A 23873-nucleotide genomic window follows, 5' to 3' on the forward strand; every position below is an offset into this window, starting at 1 on the left:
GACAGGAAAAAGAAAGTTTAAAGAATACATGACAGATTGGGAAAATATATTTGCTGTGCATATAACACATAAATAGTTTCTGCTGTATTGATAAAATTCTGTACTTCAAGTTCAGTAATAAGAAATTGGGTATTTGTTGTATTATTATTTATATCTTGAGAAACATTAAATATTTTATAATGAAATTAAATAAAACATATATACATGTGTTCATAAAAGTGAGGGTGATTGAGCCAATATTAGAAATAGTATAAGTTAAAATGAACTTTATTAGAAAGAAAAAATTATAACACAATAAAGATCTAATTTTACTAGGAGACAGGCCAATATTAAAAAACTATCAATAGACCTTAAAATATAGAAATCAAAAACTTTTAATACAAGGTTAACTTTTCTGTTTTTAATTAATTTATCTTCCTTTAAGTATAATTTTTATAATAAAAGGCACAAATGTTAAGTGTATAATTTGTTAAGCCACACCCCTATTAAGATATAAAATATTTTCATTATCCAAAATGTTTCCCTTCAGCCTTTCCTTCAGTATTCCCAAAAGGGATCCAATATGCTGATTTCTATGACCAGAGATTAATTTTGACTGTTCTACATCTTCATATAAATGGAAACACAGAATATGTGTTCCTCGGTTGCTGACTTTTCTTGTTCTTCATGTTTTTGATATTTACCTGTGTTGCATGTATCAGTAGTTCATTGTTTCAGTGATTTCCTTAGAGATTACAGTAAACATCCAGACCTCATTACAGTCTACCTTGAATTAATGCCATACACATTACATATTTTATATACCTTACAAAAGTATACATTGCTTTACCCCTTCTTCTGTAGATTTTGCTATATATATATATATATATATAAATATATATATATAAAATTATTAATTTTTTTTTTTTTTTTTTGGTACGCGGGCCTCTCACTGTTGTGGCCTCTCCCGTTGCGGAGCACGGGCTCCGGACGCGCAGGCTCAGTAGCCATGGCTCACAGGCCCAGCCGCTCCGCGGCATGTGGGATCTTCCCGGACCGGGGCACGAACCTGTGTCCCCTGCATCGGCAGGCGGACTCTCACCCACCGCGCCACCAGGGAAGCCCTGTCATATATTTTATGTACATATATTTTATAAGCCTTAAACAAATTGTCTTTATTTTTTATTTAGTTACTCAATTGTTAAAGAAACTAACAAACAATTAAAGTATATTTCCTGTTTACTCATATATTTACCGTTTTAGTGCTCTTTGTTTAATCACATAGACCCCAGTTTCTGTCTCGTGCCATTTCAGCTCTGAGGAACTTTCTTTAATATGTGTTATATTTCAGGTCTCTAGTGATTAATTCTTTCAGCTTTTGTTTATCTGGAGAAATAATGTCTTTAATTTGACTTTAATTTTAAGGTATTTTCACAGGTTATAGATGTCTTTTTTTTAATCAGAACTTAGTGCATTATCTTCTCACTTATGTTGTTTCTGATAAGATGTTCCTCTGTATGTAATGCATCTTATTTATCTGCTTGTTTTCAAAATGTCTTCTTACGTTTGTTTTTTTGAAATTTGACTACAACATTCCTTAATATTCATTTAGACTGCTTGGATTGTATTGAACTTTTTGGAATACACACACACACACACACACACACACACACACACACACATTAGACTACTGGATATTGTCATAAAGTCAGTGAAGTTCTATTCACTTGTCTCTGTCTATGCTTTAAGTTGGATAGTTTCTACTGACTGTCTTCAAATTCATGATCTCTGCATTCTGTAGTATCAAACCTGTAGTAAAGTCTATCTTTTGAATTTTTTATTTTAGATATTAAATTTTCCAGTTCTAGAATTTCTATTTGACTCTTTGGTTTTGCATTTTTAATTTATCTGCCTTGAGTCCCCATTCACTAACCCACGGTGTTGACATTTTTTTTATTCTTGAACATGTCTATAGTGGGTATTTTAAACTCTTTGTCTGCTAATAACAAGATCTTTGTCATCTCTAAGTCTGTTGCTATTGACTATTTTTCTTCAAGTTAAGGACCACATTTACCCTCTTCCTAAATGTCTGGTTTTATTATTATTATTATTATTATTTTTAACATTGTGATACGTTACTGATTGTTTTGATTTTGTTGTCTTCCTTTAAAGAGTGTTGATTTTTCTTTTGAAAGTAGTTTAATTACTGTTATTTAGCTGGGCCTCATTCAGTTTGGGTTTAGGTTTTATTAAGATAGATCTACTATAACCCCTAGTGTAAGACCAGCATAGCCCTTGTCCTAAGTGTGGCCTTCTTTTTTCTCAACTAACTTAGAGATAATCAATAAAATGAACTATTGGTTCTTTGTGAACATAAAAATATTGATAAAACTCTAAAAAAACTTATCAACATGATAAAAATTGTCAACATCAAGAATGAGAGAGGTGACAATATTGTAGCTTCTTCAGAAATTAAAATGGTAATAAATTAATATAATACAGATGCTAACAAATTTGACAAGAGATAAAAAGAGCAAATTCCTTAAAAAACACAAACTATCGAAATTCTCTCAAAATTAAATACATAACTTATTTTAAAAATTGAATTTGTAGTTTAAAAAATCTTTCCACAAAGAAAACCTCAGGTACAAATTGCTTCCATGTGAATTCTGCAATTCTGCCAAACATTTAAGAGGAAAAAAAAATATTCTACACAAAATATTACAGGAAATCAAAGAAGGGGGAAATTTCAACTCATTTTATGAAACTAACTTTACTCTGATCCAAAATCAAAGATATTACAGAAAATTAAAACTATAGATCTATATCACACATGAGCCTAGATGCAAAATTCTAAACAAAGTTTAGCAAATTTAACACAACAATATATAAAAACACTTAAATCATGACCCACTGGGGTTTATCACAGGACTAAAAGTTTGTTTTAATGTTTGAAAAGTAATCAAAGTAATTCAAAGTAACAGAAAGATACAAAGGAATATATATATATATATATATATATATACACACATATATATATGTATATATATGTGTGTATATATATATATATATATATATATGATGGTTCATGTAGAGAAAGAATTTGAAAAATCCCAAATCCATTTTTAATACAAGTTCTCAGGAAACTAGGAACATAGAGACCTGTCTCAACCTGATAAGGAACATCTATGAAAAACTAACGCTAACATTATACTTAATGGTGAAAGACTGAATGCTATCACCTTTAATATCAAGATTTCTGCTTTCATCAGCTCTTACTAGAATTGTGCTGAAAGTTTTAACCAGTTCAATAAGGCAAGACTAAGATATGAAACAATAGAGGTTGAAAAACAGAAGTAAAATTGTATTTATTTAGAGATGGTATGATCATCTATGTAGAACCTTCTATTACATCTACAAAGGCTCTAAGAACTAATTAATGATATAACTCAATGATAAGAACAAAAATACAATTAAAAATGGGCAAAATATTTGAAGATACTTTGCCAAAGAAGAGATGGGGATGGCAAATAAGTACATAAAAGATGCAACACCATTTCTCATTTGAGAAATGTTAATTAAAATCACAACAGTATGCTACTACATGCTTATTAAAATGGTTAAATTTAAAAAGACTGTTATACCAATGTTGGCAAGTATGTAGAGATACTGGAACTCTCATGTTTGTGGGATTACAAACTGGTGCAATCAATTTGGAAAACATTTTAGCAATTTTTTTAGGGTTTAAATATACAACTACCATATGACCCAGGTATTCCACTCTTAGGTATTCGCCAAAGAGAAATGAAACCATATGTCTATACAAAGGCCTGGCTGTAACTGTTTATAGCAGCTTAAGTTATAATAGACCAAAAAATCTCAAAAACAAAACAAAAGCAAAAACCTGGAAAAACCTAAATGTCCACACTTAAAATGAAATGCTACTATATAAACTATGAGACAAGCAACATCACAGTTGAATCGCAAAGTAATCATGATAAGTGAAAGAAGCAACACAAAAATTAGTACTTTGTATGTTTCCATTTGTATAAAATTCTAGAAAATGCAAAATAGCCTATATTGACAAAAGGCATAGCAGTAGTTGCCTGGGAATGGGTTGGGAGAAATGAGGGAAAGTCTGTGGGAAGGATCACAAATGAGCCTGAGAGACTATTTGAGTGTGATGGATATGTTCCTTATCTTCATTGTGGTGTTTGTTTCACAGGTGTTCATATTTGTTAACATTTATCAAATTGTACACTTTTAATATATAGAGTACATTTTATATCAGTGGTACCTCAGTCAAGCTGTTAAAAGAAGAAACACTGGAAATATGTAAATTAAGAGTAAAATTCAGGAGGAACAAATAAGGGCAACAAATAAACAGAAAGTAAAGTTTGCAGACTAAAGGGATTAATCAAGATGAAAGCAGGAAACAGCACCCATTTATATTACCATATCAAGGAAGACCTGAATGTTGGTTGATCATAGTGGTTATGATCAGGAAGGTTTTTAAGAAGAGAAAACAGGGAAATACAACAGACCCTGAACTGGAAATCTTGGTTTTGCCATGGCAAAGTAGCTTACTACAAATACTATTGAAAAAAAACTTGTGTTTGTTTTTTTTATATTCTATCCTAAGGCTATGTATAATTACTGTTTTATTACTTTAATTATTTAATTCTGAACATGATGTAGTTTATCATTCAATTTTAGAAATAAGTTATCTTAGGAGCAGGATGACTAACTTACTGTTTAAATTCCTGCAGCAGCTCTGCCATGAAATTCTAGCCAGATTGCATGTCCTCAGACCTATAGTTGTCTCTCTGGAGGTAGGCTTTATTCTTAGAAACATAGAAATAAACTAAACTACAGGACATAAAGTTTCTTAAAAGTATTTTATTTGTAATTCTGAAAAATGTATACTTTTATTTTTCAAGAAAACGTTTTAACAAAGATGTAAGTGTGAAATTCACACATCAAAACATATGCATACACATACTCACATATACATATAAACTTACACTTTGCACAGATATCACTATAGGAGCAAAGCCAAAAAATACACAGTAAACTTTACAGGATTGCCATTTATTTCCAAGGTCTTACAATGGGATATCCATTTTGCCTATTCTGCAGACAATTTGGCTTTTTTCATTATTCAGGAGTTTTTATGAAAAGATATACACCATTGCTCTTCTCTACATTCCAACATGTGTAGTCAGTCAATCACCCAGAACAGTGGGATCTTCAACAAAGTATGACATAACATTTCTTTTCAGGATAAATAAGCAGTACAACAGGGATAATTTAATAAGGATGAGTAAAACATTGTAATTTAAAAATATCTATTCAGTGATAACAACTACAGTAATCTCTCTTACAGTTGGCCCTCTGTATCTGTGAGGTACACACACACAGTTGCCCTCTGTATCTGCGGGTTACACATCTGTGGATTCAACCAACTGCAGATGGAAAATAACTGGAAAAAAATTCCAGAAATTTCCAAAACATAAAACTTGAATTTGCCTTGTACAGGGAACTATTTACATAGCATTTACATTGTATTTACAAATATTTATGTAGCATTTACATTGTATTAGGTACTATAAGTAATCTAGAGGCGATTTAAAGTATATGGGAGGATGTGTGTAGGTTATATGCACATACTATGCCATTTTATATAAGGGACTTGAGTGTCTGTGGATTTTGGTATCTGCACGGGGTCCTGGAACCAATCCACACTGGATACCTAGATACAACTATGTATGTATGTATGTATGTATGTGTGTGTATTTGTGTGTGTGTATATATATATATATAGAGAGAGAGAGAGAGAGAGTGTTTGTTTGTATATATGCATGTGTATATGTATATAGATGTATATACATCAAGGTGTATAATATATCAATGTATATATGTATACATACACACATACATATCATAGAAGAATATATACACACATACATACATATCATAGAAGAAGGCAAGTCTGTCTTCTGATCACACATAGCTTAACAGACAGAAACATACATTTGTGATACACATACACACGATTTAAGGGGTAAAAACATATATTTTTCTCCCTGTTAAACCACATGTGATCAGAATAGGAATTTGCCTTCCTTTTTTGATGGGTTCCTGATGTTTCTTGCCACACAAGTTGTTAAAATGCACAGGGTACCAATAATATTTTATAGCTTTTCAGTCTTTAAAAAAAATCTTCCCTGGGCTTCCCTGGTGACGCAGCGGTTGAGAGTCCGCCTGCCGATGCAGGGGACACGGGTTCATGCCCCGGTCCGGGAGGATCCCACATGCCGCGGAGCGGCTGGGCCCGTGAGCCATAGCTGCTGGGCCTGCGCATCTGGAGCCTGTGCTCCGCAACGGGAGAGGTCGCAACGGTGAGAGGCCCGCGTACCGCAAAAAAAAAAAAAAAAAAAAAATCCTCCCATAATTAAAGTTTCTCCCTTTCTTAGATTTCCAAAGGAAAACATAAATATAATCCTATTGTTTAGTGCTTGAAAGAATACTAGTCATCATGCAGTCCTTCAGATTTCTATTTTTAATAAATATACCGTATATTTTGAAAAATCATGTATATTAGAAAACACATGCTTAAAATTTTGTTTTTCTCTACAATTGCATCTGCTTTTCCAGCAGCCTCATTCACCAAAGGAAAGCAGACCCATTTCTGAGAGAATTGAAACTCTTCTGATGGTTGATTTTGGCTTGAGGGTCTCATGGTAGCCAGTGTATATAAAATATATACTGTGTATATGCTGTACTTATATTAGTGCTACTTGTGTGTGTGTGTGTTTGTGCATATGCATATAGTAGCAGAAAATAGGCAATGATTTGGAGGTTTGGTTCATAGGTGGGGCATGGATAGTCTCTGGAAAAAAAAGTGGAAAGTCACTATCAAAGATTTCATGGGAAGTAACCTAGGAAAATATCCTGGCTAAGGGAAGTACTTCTTTGTGATAGGTACAGTGATACAGGAATTTTAAAAACAGGAGAATTATGCCTAAAATAGAGTTGGCTGGTACTGTTTTGTATTGATGTCGTGCAGAAGGACGCTGAGAGACTGTAGGATGATAATGACTAAGTGTGAGAGCCAGAGGGCTTCTGTGGTCACCTATAAAGACATCTTTGTCTCCTGAAGTGCATGGTTGAAGTCACAAAGTTTTAGAGACATTTGAATGTTCAGTCAAGGCCAACTTACTTAAAGTCAGGCCCTGGTGGAGAAAACTTGGGCTCATGAAACGTGAGACAAGTAATATATAAGGATGTCCTTGAAAATATTGACTTCTTAACTTCCCTGACTTTCTGAACTTGTACAGGGGACCACCTTTTATGAAAACAGTCAGCACTTTTGCTGTGGTGGAGGGAGTTGCAGAAACCACTCTCACATAAGGCAACATATGCCCCCCTCAGGAACTGCCCTCGTAGGCTTTCCTGGCTGCCAGGCAAAAAAATTAAGGTAAAATTCTAGCATAACCTATCTGGGAACTTGCTTGGCTGATAAAGGAGGAAACAGTTCATACTTCTGAATAGTTGCAGGAACTGCTGGCATATACTGGCATGAATAAGAGTAGTACACATGGAGTGGATTTTTTAAATTTCTTTTTAATTTTCTAAATTTGTTTAAATTTTTAAAATTCTCTTATTAAAGTATAGTTGATTTACAATATCATTAATTTCAGGTGTACAACATAGTGATTCAATATTTTTATAGATTATACTACATTTAAAGTTATAAAATATTGACTATATTCCCTGTGCTGTACAATATATCCTTGTATCTTATTTATTTTATGCATAATAGTTTGTACCTCTTAATCTCCTACCCCTATCTTGCCCCTCCCCCATCCGTCTCCCCACTGGTAACCACTAGTTTGTTCTCTGTATCTGTGAGTCTGTTATCTTTCATGAATTGGATTTTAAAGATGCTTGATCAATTGAGCCAAAATTTTTGAAATAATAAGCAATAACTCCTTGAACATGGGGGCCCTTCTCAAAACATGAAATTTAACCTCCTGGCCAGGACCTCAGGTAGCTCTTAGAAGTTTAGAGTTGCCTAAGTTCTCTACAAATAGTGGAGGAAGGAAGAAAGAGGCTGAGAGAAATGGGCATAATGGAATGGACATATTACAAAAGGCTAGAATAACACCAGTAGATTATATTCCTTTATATGACTATATTGCAGGTGTCCATCTTATCAGCAACAGAGACCAGCGCTATGTCTGCAATAAGTTATTTTTTCTTTAGATGAACAATCAGCCACTTTTGGGCAAGTTGTCTATATCAGGGTTCCCCACCCCCAACCCCGGGCCGCACAGCAGGAGGGGAGCGGCGGGCAAGCGAGCAAAGCTTCATCTGCAGCTCCCTATTGCTCCCCATCACTCGTATTACGTTACCGCCTGAACCATCACCCCCCCGCCCCTGCTCCATGGAAAAATTGTCTTCCACGAAACCAGTCCCTGGTGCCAGAAAGGTTGGGGACCCCTGACATTGATTGCCTTCTATCTTTCTATCCTGGTAGTGCCAGCTATTCATTCTGATAGAATTAGATAACTATTCTCGGTATTAGAATTCCTTTACTCCCTGCAAATTCTTGACCAGTACTAATAGCTAGGGGCTTACAGAATGCCTGATCCACAGGTATGAACAGGGGACATACTTTATGGTGAAGGAGATGTGGGAGTGAGCCCATGACCATGGGATCCGTTGGTTGTGTCACATACCATACTGTGCTCCTGGAACACTAGAATGACCTTCAAAAATGAAGTTGAAACTATATCATCTGAAAGGAAGGGATGCCATCCTTCAGGACACAGTGTATTTATTAGATCAGAGAACTCTTTCGTGGTATATTCCCAATAGGAAGGATACGTGGTCTCAGAAACTAAAAAATGGAAGCTGCAGTGACCCCTTTTGCCTTTACTCCTAATGACTCACTGGGGGATTTTGTGCTTCTGTTTTCTCAGTTTTGGATTCTTAGAGTGGATGGTCTGAATCCCCAAACAAGGCATACAGGTTATCAAGGGACACAGAAAGGGTTCCACTGAACTATAAGTTAGAGCTGTTACCAGGATGCTTTAACATTCCTGTGCCCAGGGACAGGCAAGCAAGATGAACAACCACCTCCTGGCAGAAGTAATTACCTCTGAACAACAGAAATTGTTTTGCTTTGTTTTGTATTATTGTTGTTTTGTTCATTAGGGATGCTTTTACCTAAAGTGGGCAGGGAAGAATGTGTATTAAACACAGAGGATCTACTTGGGCATATCCTGGTATTCTTTTGCCCAGTTGTACCTGTGAATGAATGTGTGTGGGACTGAGAAGGATAAAATTACCAAGGATAGAACAGCTTAGTAATGAAGGTTACCCCATGGGTGAACAAGTAGGACCTACTCAGGTGATCATTAAGGGTGAAGGGAATTTAGAATGGACAGTGGAGGAGGAAGAAGATGAGTACCAGTTATAGGACAGAGATCAACTGCAGAAATGCGAGGTGTAGTTTATCACAATAAGCTTCCCTTCAGGAAGAAAGCCTCAAGAGAACCATGATAGAGCTGATCCCTGAATCTTTGTAGAGAAGCAGACCTCTAGCAAGGCTTCTAAACTTTGAAATCTATTGCCACGTTTGCTCCAAAACATTGCTTCCTGTTGACTGATCTAAGCTAATGTCTGAACACAGGAAGATATTATATTAAGGTAGACCCACTACTGGAAGAACCTTTCTCTGATGGCTGAGTCTGTCTTGCATTCTCCTTGAGAGCCTAACCAAATTTTCTTTAGCACGCACGGAAGTCTACCATCTGTCCTTCCATCTCTCCTTCTCTTGGGTCAGACTTCTTGTCAGATAGCACTCCCAGCCTTTCACAGATCCATCCCCATTTTCTCTCACAAGCCATTTCTTTAATAAGTTCTCGCATATTAAATTTCTTTTTAGTGTTTGGGTCTTGGAGGAACCCGATTAACACAAATTGCAAATTATAACTCCAAATGTGACTTTGGTTTCATTCATAAGATCAGTTTTATCCAATATTATAATTACTTCTTTCCAGTGTTATAAGCCTATCAAAGGAAACACTTTCAGACTTCATATTAGAATAAAAAGGTTTTTAATGGAGGCTACCGAAATCCATAAAGTTTAAGTGATTTGACTAAGATCACACAGTTAAGAATTTACTCATCTTCTGAATCCTATTGATTTCCTACTAATTGCTTCATATCTACAAAACAATTTTTTTCATACATTTGTCACCCTTTATCAAGCACCAACAAGGAGAAAGGATAAATTAAGTATTTGAGGCCCCATTAATTATAAACAACTGGCACTCTGAAGATACTAGGAAATTTCTCATAAACATTTCCCCATTTTTCTATAACTCATTCAGTAATGCTTATTGTCCAGGATTTTGCTGTCTTTCCATCCATAAGGAAGTATCTTAGTCATATCAGGCTGTAGGTCTGAGTCTACACTTGTCATGAAGTTGTTCCACAGTCCTGAAGCCATGATACCATGTTGTATTAGAATTCTCAGTGATGTGGCATTTCTTTGCCTCTAAACTTCAGAAGAAGAGAAGAATAAAAGAAAAGTCAGAGCCATAGGAAAAGTGAATATACATTCCAGTTTGTGAGAGTCTTATGTCTGTTGTTCTGATGTAATTATTAAGAACTTTATCATTTTGCTCTCAAAAGTGACCAAGTTTTGGTGATAAAGTATGTGATCATCAAAACATTAGAGTAATATAGACTGTATTCCAGATGTCTAAGTCATATTGCTGCCAAAAATAATACCCCCACCTGAAACTGCCTATCTAAAGTCTTCTGCTTAGGAGAATCAAAGAAATTTACCATGCACAAGAATAGTCATTCCTTGGACCAGTTTGAGTATCTGATCCACAAGCAGATCATAGAGTTTGGTCAGTGACCCTGAAAAAGAGCTCTACTCATTAGGCATCTAACCAGTGAACTAAGCCAAGCAATCTGAACAAGAGATTATGAAGGGAATTGGTGAAGAGAATGGATGTAAGAAAAGAACCTATAAAAAGATACCTTACAGGATTTGAGGTAGTAGCATAAGCTTAGAATTGACACAGATTCTGATTGACTCTGCTTCCAGTCCATGTGAATCCTTTTAGCAAAATCTATCTTTCCCTAATATAATCTGAGATCCTTATCATCATCTACAGATGATGAACCCAAAAGTTCTTACCAGCACAGCAAATCACAATTAGATTTCGTTCCTTCGAATCCTCCTCTTCCCATTGTCCTTAAACATCTCATAGTCCTCCTTTATTTTCCCCTTAGGTGATTTATTTTCCAGGAGACCTCTCACTTTTAAGGCAGATGGACCCTTCTGTGTGCCCAAGAGGGCCCTTTCATCTCTAGGTCTACTGTGATATTTAGCCCCAAGGATTATGTTGCTCATATCTGATTTCACTAGGTGAATTCTTCAGGTAATTTGGGCAATTTTTTCTACACTATATTCTAAGATCTAAAGCGTGCAGACTACATATTTTCCCCATGTCCAACAAAGAACAATAAACAATAAAAACTATAGTTGAAAAATTCTCCAGCTGTTCAGAAAAGGAAAGAATCATGTAGACAAACAACATAGCATTTCCTGGAATCAAAACTTGGTTTTAAGTTCTAGCTTTTACTTGCCACTACGCTTTATCTTTAGAAATTTTAAACATTCTTTGCCTTGTATTCCCCATCTGTACAATGGTCATTACAGAAGTACCAGACTTCCTTGGCTAGTTGTGAGAATTAAATGAGATTACATATAATTGCATAGTTATTTAAAATGTGCAATATTCCTTTCCTTTCTGCAAAATGAAAACAACATTATGGTCTAAAAGTCAGTCATTCACTATACTTAATGAATACCTTTGAAATCTTTTTCAGCAAGAACACTGAAAATTTTGGATCGAAATCAGTTTATACTATATTCTGCTTACCTGAATCCTTAAACACAGAATATAGACCAAAATTTAACCTATTTTTGGTGGCTCATTTACCAATACAAGTAATTATTGTACTAATTTGAATTCTGTGATAGCTCAGTGCTTGGCTTTCAACCCTGTCAGCAGGAGGTAAGAGTATCTTTAAAGGCTGCCAAGGAGACATATTGACTATCACACTTCGTTTTAAATTAATGATTGATTTCCCTGAGCCTGTCTTTTCCTTCTTTAAGCATTAATGATGTTTATCAGCAGCCACCAACATTCCCAGTACCTATTACCATTTCTTCACTATTTCTAAAAGGCTAGAGACATTGCACAAGCCAGTGCATCCTGTATGCGCTGTGTACCTGGATCCATCCTTTTTCACTGCAGGTTAAAGTAGCAGTCACACTTCCAAATCCTGTCAGTAATACTGTACTCCACTTACCACCAGGAATGGGGTTTTTATTGTCTGCTGACCAGTAGGTGTTTCAACTCCAGAATCCCATCCTCCATGCCTGCTTGCTAGAACCACTCCTGGTAACAAACTTTTTATTTTGTATTTCCTAGAAGCAGAGCCTAAGACAGGAATTTGGGCATAAATGATGCATTGAAGGCATGATCTTCAGTAACACCTGTAAGGAAATGAAGGAAGCAAGATAGGGAAGAGAAATGAGATGGGCAAGGATGTGTCCTCAAGTAAGCATTCTAGGCCTGATCTATGGGGTTGGTAGAAATTTTTAGGGCACAAATCTCTACCAGATTTGCATCCCCTGGAGCTAAGTGGTCAGCCTGCATTGCTTGTTAGCTGCTCCCAGAACACGGGTAGAGGTGTAGGGTGGTTAACCTTCTGGACAAGGGGGCTGCCATTAGCCGAGAGGTATTCTCCAGAGAAAAGGGGCAGATGTGGAGGTGTCTGCACTGACTATTGAAGGGGAATCTGAATGAGGGACAAACAGCATCTGCTACAAGTAGACCATTACTTTCATGCGATTTACAGATGGGAAAACTCAGATGTAGAAAACGGAGAGCTTCACTAACCTGCGCCAAGCCTCACATCTTGGAGCTCACATTGAAGCCAGGTTTTTCTCAAAAGAGTGCCTGCTCTCAGCCAACCTTGCATATCGTCTCACACAGGGAAGCAAGGAGACTCACATGGACTGAGGAGAAAAGGAAAGAGTGGAAAAAATGAGGACCAATTCAGGGTAACAGTATGACTAGACTTTATTCTAAAAAGAGGAACGTCAATGAGAGAAATCAAGGAAGCATAGGTATAGAATCGTGCTTAAAATAATTTTACTTCAGTCCTGTTTAAGTTATATCTCTAGAGAACAAGGAGGAACAGGAGGAAAAAACCTAAAGGAAAAATGATGAAAGAAAGAAGGTACAAAAGAGAGGAGGCATTTGAAATAAGCCTAAGGAAAATATATCTTGATTCCAACTATGGAAAAAAATATGTCTATATATACACATTTTTAAAACAGAGTCTCAACATAGCTATTTTAAAAGGGGGCAAGGAAGGGGCATAGGCCTACCAATATAGCACAAGAATTATATAATTTCTGGTTTTCTCCAGCAATAGAAACTACAAATTCGAAGAAGTCTTTTAATTCTTTTGAAAGCTATTTTTAAAATTAATACAAGGCATTACAATGTGCCTATGCTTATTTATAAAATTGCTTAAATCGTGTCTAAACAGTTATTTAGAGCTAACTTTAGTATGTGCATTTTCTTTCTAAAGGGAAAGTGTGAAAAAATATTTAATATTAATTTCCAAGTATAGATAAAAAAAGTTTTGAAGACATTGTCTTTTGTCCCCATATAAGTGGTCATCAGCACTCTTTTTATAATCCCTTAGCATTCTTAATCAAACCTTCAGAAGCTTAAATTATTATTGAGCAATTTATTTAGGATTATGGCTTAATTCATGATTCTAAAATGAACGTACTATCAACTTCTAGGAGTAAAATCACAAGTAACAGCATAATCATCTAGACCAAATAGGGCTTGAGCAATTTTAAAATACCCAGGATTTGAATGAATTAATAGATAAGAGGATAGATTCATTATGTGGTCAAGAGGTCATTTCATAAAAATATTTTAAATTAAAAAATTAAAAACCTTTTGGTTTTAAGACTGAGGATAAAGTGGATTGGCAAGAATTAAAGAAAATGTTGAGAAAGCCTGAAAATTATGCACCTGATTGAAGGACTAATTAAAATTATCTTGAAGGCACTGGAAGTTTTTATCTTTGAATTTTTCTGTCTATGGATGAAATGTTCTTTTATTGTTTTCCAAAGGAAAATATGCATAAAAACCTAAATAATCTCTCTCTCTGAGAGAAATTTCAGATAAAATGTGGTATAAAGTTCAGTTTTGTGCCTCATTCATGTCCTTCTTATGCTATCTCTGGACAGTGCATCCAACCCAAAGTGCCATGAATGTTAGAGGCCAAAGGCTACCAGCAGCACCATTCTGAGAATTGCCTTGGGTCTACCAGGTCTATTTAATGCAGAAGTACCTGAAGGCTACACCTTCACTCTGGAGGTGGAGAGTGATTTCAGAATCACAGAAGTCCTATTCTTTTGCCTCAAGTTAGGATTCACTGATACTGCAGATTTCCCCGTAGGATCAGATTGTGGCCAGACTTGAGCCAAGATGCTTTCCCTCACTTCTCTACAGGTTTCACCTCTGAACACTTCCTCAATAAACCACCTTCATAAAAGCTCTGCTATCAACCTGTGTTTCTATGACATCAGTCTACGTTGCAGTAGTTCTCAGAGTTTAGTCTGTCCCAGAATCAATCAGGAGGGCTTGTGAAAACACAGATTGCTGAGGCAGTAGGTCTGGAGTAGAACCTAAAGATCTGCATTTCTTACAGTTCCCAGTTGCTGCTGCTACTCTGTGGATACCGTGTTGGCCGCATTGTTCTGTGAAAATCAATCTAAAACAGTGAGGAAAGGTTTATAAATTGTGTGCTGCTATCTTTGATTTCTTGAGTAAACTGAACACAATCATAATTTATGGATATAATTTAGCATTTTGATGTATAAAATGATGTTATAGATTAAAAAGTTAAAGCTACTTATGAAAGTTAGGAAAAAGGAAAATGTGATCTAAATTCATTAAACGGTTTTATTCAATAAATATTTAATGAGCATATACTCTGTGTTAGGCAGCTGCAGCCCAGGAGTATAAAATATATGGAAGAGAAACCACCTCCACCCAAGAGGGCTACTGGAGAAGCTGCATCAGGCAAAAGCCAGATTTCGATTAGAACAAAAAGATTCAGAGGTTGAGGATGGAGGGGATTTGTTGATTATTGACCATGGGGTCTAGATGGTAAAGTGACATGGTTTTAATAGATGAGAAGGCATAACAGAGAGAGTCTAAAAAATTAAAATGCCAGACTTCACAGGTATTAAGGTCTGAGGTACAGAAGTTGACCTGGGTTTCTGTTGGTGACTGAGCAGGATCAAGTCCTTGATGAGACTCTTGCTCAATGGCCTCAATGTGTAAGGAGTGATGGAGAGACTGTGAAGAAGAGGGGGAAGTGAAGGTGCACTTGCAGGAATGCAGAGTTCTAGGGCACCTACAGATGGAAGCCTCTAGGGATGTAAATTAACATCAAGCACTAAGATTCTTTTCTTTACTTCCACCAAAGAAAGCCTTGAGGTCAGAGCTAGGAAGTCTTACTTTGACTATGTAGACACTCTCTTGACAACTGTTGATGGAGATCTACAAGTTGGGGAGAGTCTCCATTGTGTGATTTAATCCTTTTGATAAACAGTCATTACAGTTATCTCCTCCCAGTCTACCACTTAACTTAGAACTTAATGCATCTCTTTTTTGATCAAGAAATATTTAATTTTGATGCATTTAAATGCATCATATTTTTTCTTAACAACTTATGGCTAAGGTCACAAATATATTCTAATGCCTTTGTTTTCTTTACAGTTTTACTCACATGTTTGGTCTTTAATTCATCTTAAGATTACTTAAACGTGGTCAGAGATAGGAAAACAATTTTATTTTGATCTGCTGTTAAGCTGATTTTCACATACCATTTGCTCATTAGTCTCTTTCTTACTGACTTGTGATGACAGTTATATCATTTCCAAGTACTAAAAAATATATATCTTTTCCAGGAATATCTACCCTTTACATTGGTCTATAAGAATATTTCTGCATTAGTACCACACTGTTGAATTGCTATACTTCATAAAACATGACTTAATATCTGGTAGCATCAATTCACTTTGTTTGGTCTGTTTTTTCAAAATATTTGTAACTATTTAGGAACTCTTTATTTTTCCTTGCATGTGTGTTTGTTGATTAATTATTCTTGCCCACAAGGCCCTTTTATTCTCTTGCAAGCCAGAGTCATCTTTGTAGAAATAAGAAGACAAAAATAATTAAACTCTAGGCTTGGGGAAAGAATTGGAAACATAAAATGGGATAGAGCTAGGAGATATAGGATTTTGGCAGCAGCCAAAATAAACTATTGTGCACCCAACAGAGCAGCCTGCAGGGACCATAAAGTTGGGACATATACTAAGTTGGAATGAAAGTATCAGATGATCTGTAGAAACTAGAGAGACAAGACAGTCACCATCAGTGCTTCTGAATGGTGTGTCCATCTTTCTCTTGGAAAGATTGATTTGACTTCTCCATCAACTAACTGCTGTTGTTGAACTTCTTGCTTTTGCTGAACATACTTGCATTTTGCTTTATTTTTGTTCTAAAGTTCTTGAACCTTATCTGCTGTACTGTACACTAATATTTTTCAATATATCGTTGCATGTGCTTCTTTATAAAGCAGGATACAAAAAAATAAGATACAGGAATGAAAGACAAAGAAAATAAATACCTAAATTATCATAGAGAAAATTTTTAAATCTTCTAAATGAAATAAAACTACAACTGAATAACTAGAGAGAAATGGCATGTTTGAAGATGAGAACACAGTAATGCAGGTAATAATTATCACCCAAATTAATCTAAAAAATGTAGAACTCACAACAGAATATTATGAATTTTAACAAAGTGCTTCGAGAATAAATGTGAAACTTCTTGTCTATGAATCTAAACACATGCACAGACCAAGCTTGAAAGATGCCAGACTCAGAGGACTTCACTAAGGCCCCATGTTCCACAGACACAACCTAATGGAAGCATCAATATTCCTGTGAGAAAGAGATTTAAATCTTCATTACTTACCATTGAGATACCTGTGACTTGAAGAAGCAAGTTTACTTATTGAAGAACTATTACTGGGGACTCTGGAAACCAAAGAGATCTCCTACAGTTGGCTCTTCCTCTGATGACTTCTTTCGAACAATAACAGAAAATTCTTGATGCTACAGGAACCAGCCCATCCATGTAAGCACCACAGGCATCCACAAAGGTAACAAACTATATTCCACCAGAGAAGCTGTTGGAAGAGTTGAATATCTCATTCAATCACTGCCCATACTCCAGTAATTGGAAGTAAATGGCCTCAAAATCCACACTTACACAACAAGCCACAGGCCAAGGGTTGCCACCAGAAGCTGGAGAAGGGAAGGGCCAGATTTTCCCTGGGAGCCTCCAGAAGGAACGCAACGCTGACAACACCTTGATTTTGGCTCAGTGATACCAATTTTAGATTTTTGGCATCCAGAACTATAAAGGAATAAATTTTTGTTGTTTTAAATTACCTATTTTGTGGCAATTTGATACAGCAACCACAGGAAATAAATACAGGGTCCACCTGAAAAATTCAGGATACTCTCCAGTCTCAAAGTCCTTAATTATGTTTTTTTTTTTCCATATAAAGTAATACTTACACTTTTTCTGTATAGGTTAGTATTCACAGGTTCCAGGAATTAGGATGTAAATGTCTTTTGGGAGACAATTATTCAGGGTACCACAGTAGTCAAAATTATATTTTGGAAATTGTCCTACATTTGTTTTTTGTACTGTCCTTGTCTGTTTTATAAGCTTCCTGAAATTCTGAAATTTGCTAATAACTACCTTCTCTATGAATAGCTACATTAACTTATTAATAATCAGGAAAAAAAATTTGCAGCTTTGCAAATTTGACAATGAAATTTCACTTTAGCCCCATTCCAACTGAAAAAGATTAGGAAATTTAATAATGCCAAGGCAGTCAAGGGTTTGGGGTAATGAAAATCCTCATGCACCACTGATGAAGTGATAAATCACTGCAGTTATTTATTTATTTATCTATTTGCGGTACGTGGGCCTCTCACTGTTGTGGCCTCCCCCATTGCGGAGCACAGGCTCCGGACGCACAGGCTCAGCAGCCATGGCTCACGGGCCCAGCCACTCCGCGGCATGTGGGATCCTCCCGGACCGGGGCACAAACCCATGTCCCCTGCATCAGCAGGCCGACTCTCAACCACTGCGCCACCAGGGAAGCCCCACTGCAGTTATTTTTAAAACAATTGGCACCCTTATAAAATTAAATATGTAAAGAAGTTTGGCATATTACTTTCATTTCTTGCATAATGCTGTAGAGATATGTTCAGGGAGTCAGGTTCAATGGTATTCATCACAGTATTATTTTTGTAGCAAAGACTAGGAGGCAACATAATTGTCCACATTAGGGAAATGGATAATGAAAGTATTTTACATGCATTCCAAAAGTATCTACTAGATATAAAAATACACTTTGAATATATACACACACACATATATATATGTATATACATATATATATAGGCAATAAATTGTTAAAATAAAAAATAATTAAAGACCTGTTGCGATTTATATCATATGGCTGTATGATATAAATCTCATAGGAGGCAAGCAGGGAAGGAGAAGGTATGGAATGTAAAGTCACAGATATTATAGGGTATTACATTAGTTAGGGTTCTCCAGAGAAACAGAACCAATAGTATCCCTATCTATCTATCCATCCATCTCTCCATCATCTATTAAGAATTATTATAAGGAATTGGCTCACATGATTATGGAAGCTGAGAAGTCTTAATAAGTGTAGTTGGCAAGCTGGAAATGCTGAAGAGCCACTGGTTCCAGTTTTAGTCTAAGTCCAAAGCAGGATAAGACCAATATCCCAGCTCAAAGTCAGGGAGAGAGAGAGAATTATTTTTTTTTTATTCAGCTTTTTTATTCCATCAGGCCATTCACTCATTGGATGAGTCCCAATCACATTGGGGAGAAAAAAATCTGCTTTCTTCAGTCTACCAATTTAAGAGTTAATCTCATCCAGAATTACCCTCATAGATACATCCAGAAATAATGTTTAACTATATATCTGGGCATCCTCTGGCCCAGTCAAGTTGACACATAAAATTAACCATCACAGGTACCACATTTGAGAAAAATAAAATGAACTGATATGAGATAGTGTTGCATATGTTTGAAGATAGAGTGCAAACATGCAGTAAAAACAAACAAAAAACAAATATATGGGGAAATAAAAAGAGAGATGCATGTGATAAGTTTCTTCCAGAGTTTGGTAGAGCAGGGATTCAGAGATGAAAAGTGAAGCAACTGATAGGTTCCAGCTTGCCATTTAATAGTGGGAAGCATATCTAACCCCGTCTTGGTTATCTGTTAGTGAACTTTGTGAGACTTGAGTACTATGTTTTCCCTTCTAGTTAACAATTTGCTCAGTACAGACTAATTGATCTTATCTAAGAACTACCAACCGAGGAAGGATTAATGTTATGTTACAGATTGATCTATCCTTGCTTTTCATTATTTTTATCATGATTGGAAATTTTGCAATCATTCTAATGAATACTTTGCCCCCCAAAGAACTAACTATCCCTCTATACCCCAATCTTCTACTCTTCTGTCCTGTCTACTTGTAACAAGGCATACAATAAAACTAGAGTTGCTCTTTCTTCACCTCACCCAACATCAGCTGGTGTATTTGAGGGTAAGAGGGACAGTACTATCTATGAATTATTTTAATGCATCCTTTTTCTAAAAATAAGCCATCTTTACTTCTGAGATCACCCTGGGATAAAATGTGCCAGCATAACTTTGTTCTCTTTAGCTTCTTCCTAAGAAAGATATTATATTTTGTGAGATTTTACAGGCTCTTATATGGTATTTTCCTGGCCTGGTAATTTGCAGTAATGGATATTCAAGAAACCAATTTATACAGCTCACTGATGTAAGTTGTAACAAAGTCTGGAGACATATGAGGACACATTTTCAGTAGGCTTTTGAAAATGTGCTGACACATTTTAGGAGTGCATCTGTTTTTGCTTGCAAAAACTCACATTTATGTGTGCAACATGAGAAATAGAATGCACAAACAGGTGGTTTTAAATGGTTTTAAATCCTCAAGCAGAATTTAAATGGAGACACTCACAACCTTATTGGAGCCTGTTGAAAATTCTTCCAAATCTCACATTTAAACCAGTGGCAAATGTCTTGGTATTCCTGATATCTGTGACTTTATTCTTCCATTTGAAATAGCACTTGATAAGAAGAATTATGGATAGCTTTCTGACTTTACTAATGAGGTACTGTGTGAAATTGAGTAAGCTATAAATCTTTACACTTTAGTGTGTTATACATTAACTAAAAATAACATATCAATCTCAGAGGGAAATCATATATATGTAGAAATCTACAAATAATGTATAAAATTATGCATTATAAAAGCAACATTAGGCCTTTAGACACATCCATGTGAACATTAAATGAACACATACACACATATCAAACATTTGTTTAAGGTTCTACAGTGGATCAGATATTCTGCTAATCAATAGAAATCAAAAACAGCTAATAATAGTTCCTGCATCAAAGCATTACAGCCTAATATAAAGAAAGATATTCAAATAGACACTTTAAGAATTTCAGGTAAAGTGATAGAGATGTGGAGAGGACACTGAGAGTCACAAATAAGAATATCATTTTAGAGAAAGGAGGGCAGTGTACAATGTATAAAGGACAGTCAAGAAGTCAAGACAGGGAATTCTCTGGCAGTGCAGTGGTTAGGACTCTGCTTTCACTGCCAAGGGCCTGGGTTCAATCCCTGGTCAGGGAACTAAGATCTCACAAGCTGTGTGGCACAGCCAAAAAAAAAAAAAAAGTCAAGACAGGTATTATTAGAAAACTGAGTTTGAACAGAATTCAGAAATATATATATGATCTCTGTGTGTGTGTGTCTTCTCATGTCAAATGAGAAGAAATGGCATTCATACAGAAGGAAAATTGTAAACTAAGGTAACATTAGGAATGAAGGGAAGGAAGGACTATCTCTGGGATTGGGCAAGATGATAGAGTTTACAAGACCAAGTGAGAGATAGGGAGGAATCAGTGATATATCCAGATTTCTGACTTGGGTTATTATATGGATGGTAATGCCAGTGACAGAGTTAAGGAGTATAGAAGATTCAGTAGCTTTGCATCAGAGGAGACGATGATTTTTGCTTTAGACTAAGACAAGTTGGATCTATCTGTGGGTCCTTACAGTGAATATGCCCAGTGGGCAGTTAGATCTATGTCTGGGTTTGGAGCTTAGAGACCTAAAACTATAATCATCATGGCTTCTCAAACAGAAACATATATGAGTATCGCAAAGACTTTTTTCCCCATTTACAGAGACCATGGCCCCAATCCAGATCTACTGACCTACATTTGTGGGACAGGAACACAAGATCACATTTTGAAAACTTCTTTCTGTGTTTTTATATACACTTTAAATTTAGATCCCCTCATCTGAGTGATGGTTGAAGTCACTTGTGTGGAGGATACTGTCAAGAAGACAAAGGACTGCATCTGGAGGATGCCAGATTAAGATACAGGCAAATAAATAGGATTAATGAAGAGAGGAAGGAAGATTTTAAGGTAAGAAGATAATTAAAGACTAATATATGCTGATTTCAAGAAATTATCTACATATTCAAATGCTACAAAGGTCAAATTAAAGAATTAGAAGTCGTATATCGAATTGGGCAATTAGAAGTCCACTAAGAATTTTCCCAGTTCTGACTCTGTGAAGTAACGTTCAGAGGGGGTCAAATATTAGATGCAGAAAGGGGAATGTGGAGGTAATGTGTGTGTGTCGGGGGGTGGTCAGAGGGGACCAGGATCAAGGAAGAATTCTTTAATATAGAAGAGTCTTGGGCATGTTTGTAGCCTTGGGGAATTAATTAGTAGACATAGAGAAGCTAAAAATAAAGGAGAGGAAAACCAACTGATGCAGTAAGATTTAACAGAAGTGTTTGAGGAGAAATGGTTAAAGAAGTTCTACCATGAAATTAAGCCTGTGTAAATATTCACTAAGATTATTAGTGTATTTGGCTCTGTAGATGGTAGTATGGTAGTATGTCCCCCAAACCTGTTAGATTGTATCCCTGCCTTCTATTTAGTTACACTGTGGAGTCTTTAACACTGATTCTGACTAAAAAATAAAATAAAGATACATATAGCCTGATTTCTAAGTTAAATGATAAAGTTATACCTTGACTAGATTGTAGGTGTGGTTTGTTGAGAAATGTTCCAGGTCTCCAGAATTTGGGTACAGATACAGACTACAGTGAATATAAACTCACATCTCTTTTTGAAATATCTTCATTTATTTTCAAAGCAAATACTAGCAGATATACATATATATATATATATATATATATATATATATATATATATATATATATAGTTCTTGAAAAAAGAGTTCTATTTCTCATGGCACCTGCCATTTGGTAGATCTCATTAGCGTAATATCATTTGGATGCATTTATATATTCATGGCACAGCCGACTGAACAATGAGAAGTATTTGAATTGCTCTTCATTGAAAATATTCTATCAGTGTGACTGTCAGAGTGAATGAATCTTTACAAACCATATTAGCAGTTAGACCAACTAGAAGTAAAGTAAATCAAGTGGCATATACCCTAGCCTAATATAAAGGAAGTAATATTTGTTTCTGAATCAGTTTTTTATGTTAATTTATACTAAAAGGTGGAAAATCATAAATCCTCACTGTTATTTCCAAGAGGACATAGTCACAGAAGAAATATAAGAATGTATCTAATTTCAAAATTTTGTGGTTATTTTACATTTCATGTACATATGTCTTGCCTCCCCAACTAAGTTTTAAAATCTGTGGTGGCAGGGAAAATGTTTTTGAAAGTAGGTGTCTGACTGAGAGCTCTTGGAGGACTCTTAGTCATCATTTTATCTGTTTACTAATTACTTTAGCTGGTGCATAGACCTCATTGCTGCATTTAGGAAAAGCATGAACAAATGGCATAATTAATTTATAAATACACTGACGTAATTGTTGCTAATTTAAGTACTATTTCCTGATGTACCCTCGTTTTTGCCATTAATGTTTCCATGGAGCAAAAGTAAACAATTACAGCAACCTGAGATGTGTTGTGTATCTGGGGACTTCTACTTTTTTATAAAGGTAGAAGAGTGTAAAATAAATAAATAAAAGCACTGATACGACATTTAGACCTTCTTAACCAAGCAGAGTGACAACTCAGAACCATAAAGGTAAATGGACATAATGTGAAAACTACTGATATTTTCACTTTCATCTCTTAGTTTGAGTCTTTGTAAAAGTTTTTAGATTGTATGGAAACCTGGGAATTGTCTTCCCTTTAGTTTGTGTCTGGGAAATATCACAGCTGTTCATTAACATATGAATTTAGCAGAGATTCAAAATTCCCCAATCATTGTTATCTCTGACTATATTCTTTGTTGTAAAAGGAAGTGAGTTGTTATTTTATTTATCTGAAGATTGCACTGTGTGTCAGTAAGATAAGCAAAGTGTCAGGAATAATCATACCAAGTGCTATCTACCACAATAGCATCCAATTATGCTCTACGTGTCTTTCATGGAGAAAAAAAGTGAAGGAGTTTTTAAATTACTTACCATGACTTGATGAGTTGCGCGTTTTAATGAAAATTGCTTAAACTCTGAGTAAGATCATTA

This window comes from Delphinus delphis, chromosome 14 (assembly GCF_949987515.2).
Source record: "Delphinus delphis chromosome 14, mDelDel1.2, whole genome shotgun sequence".
Taxonomy (NCBI): Eukaryota; Metazoa; Chordata; class Mammalia; order Artiodactyla; family Delphinidae; genus Delphinus; species Delphinus delphis.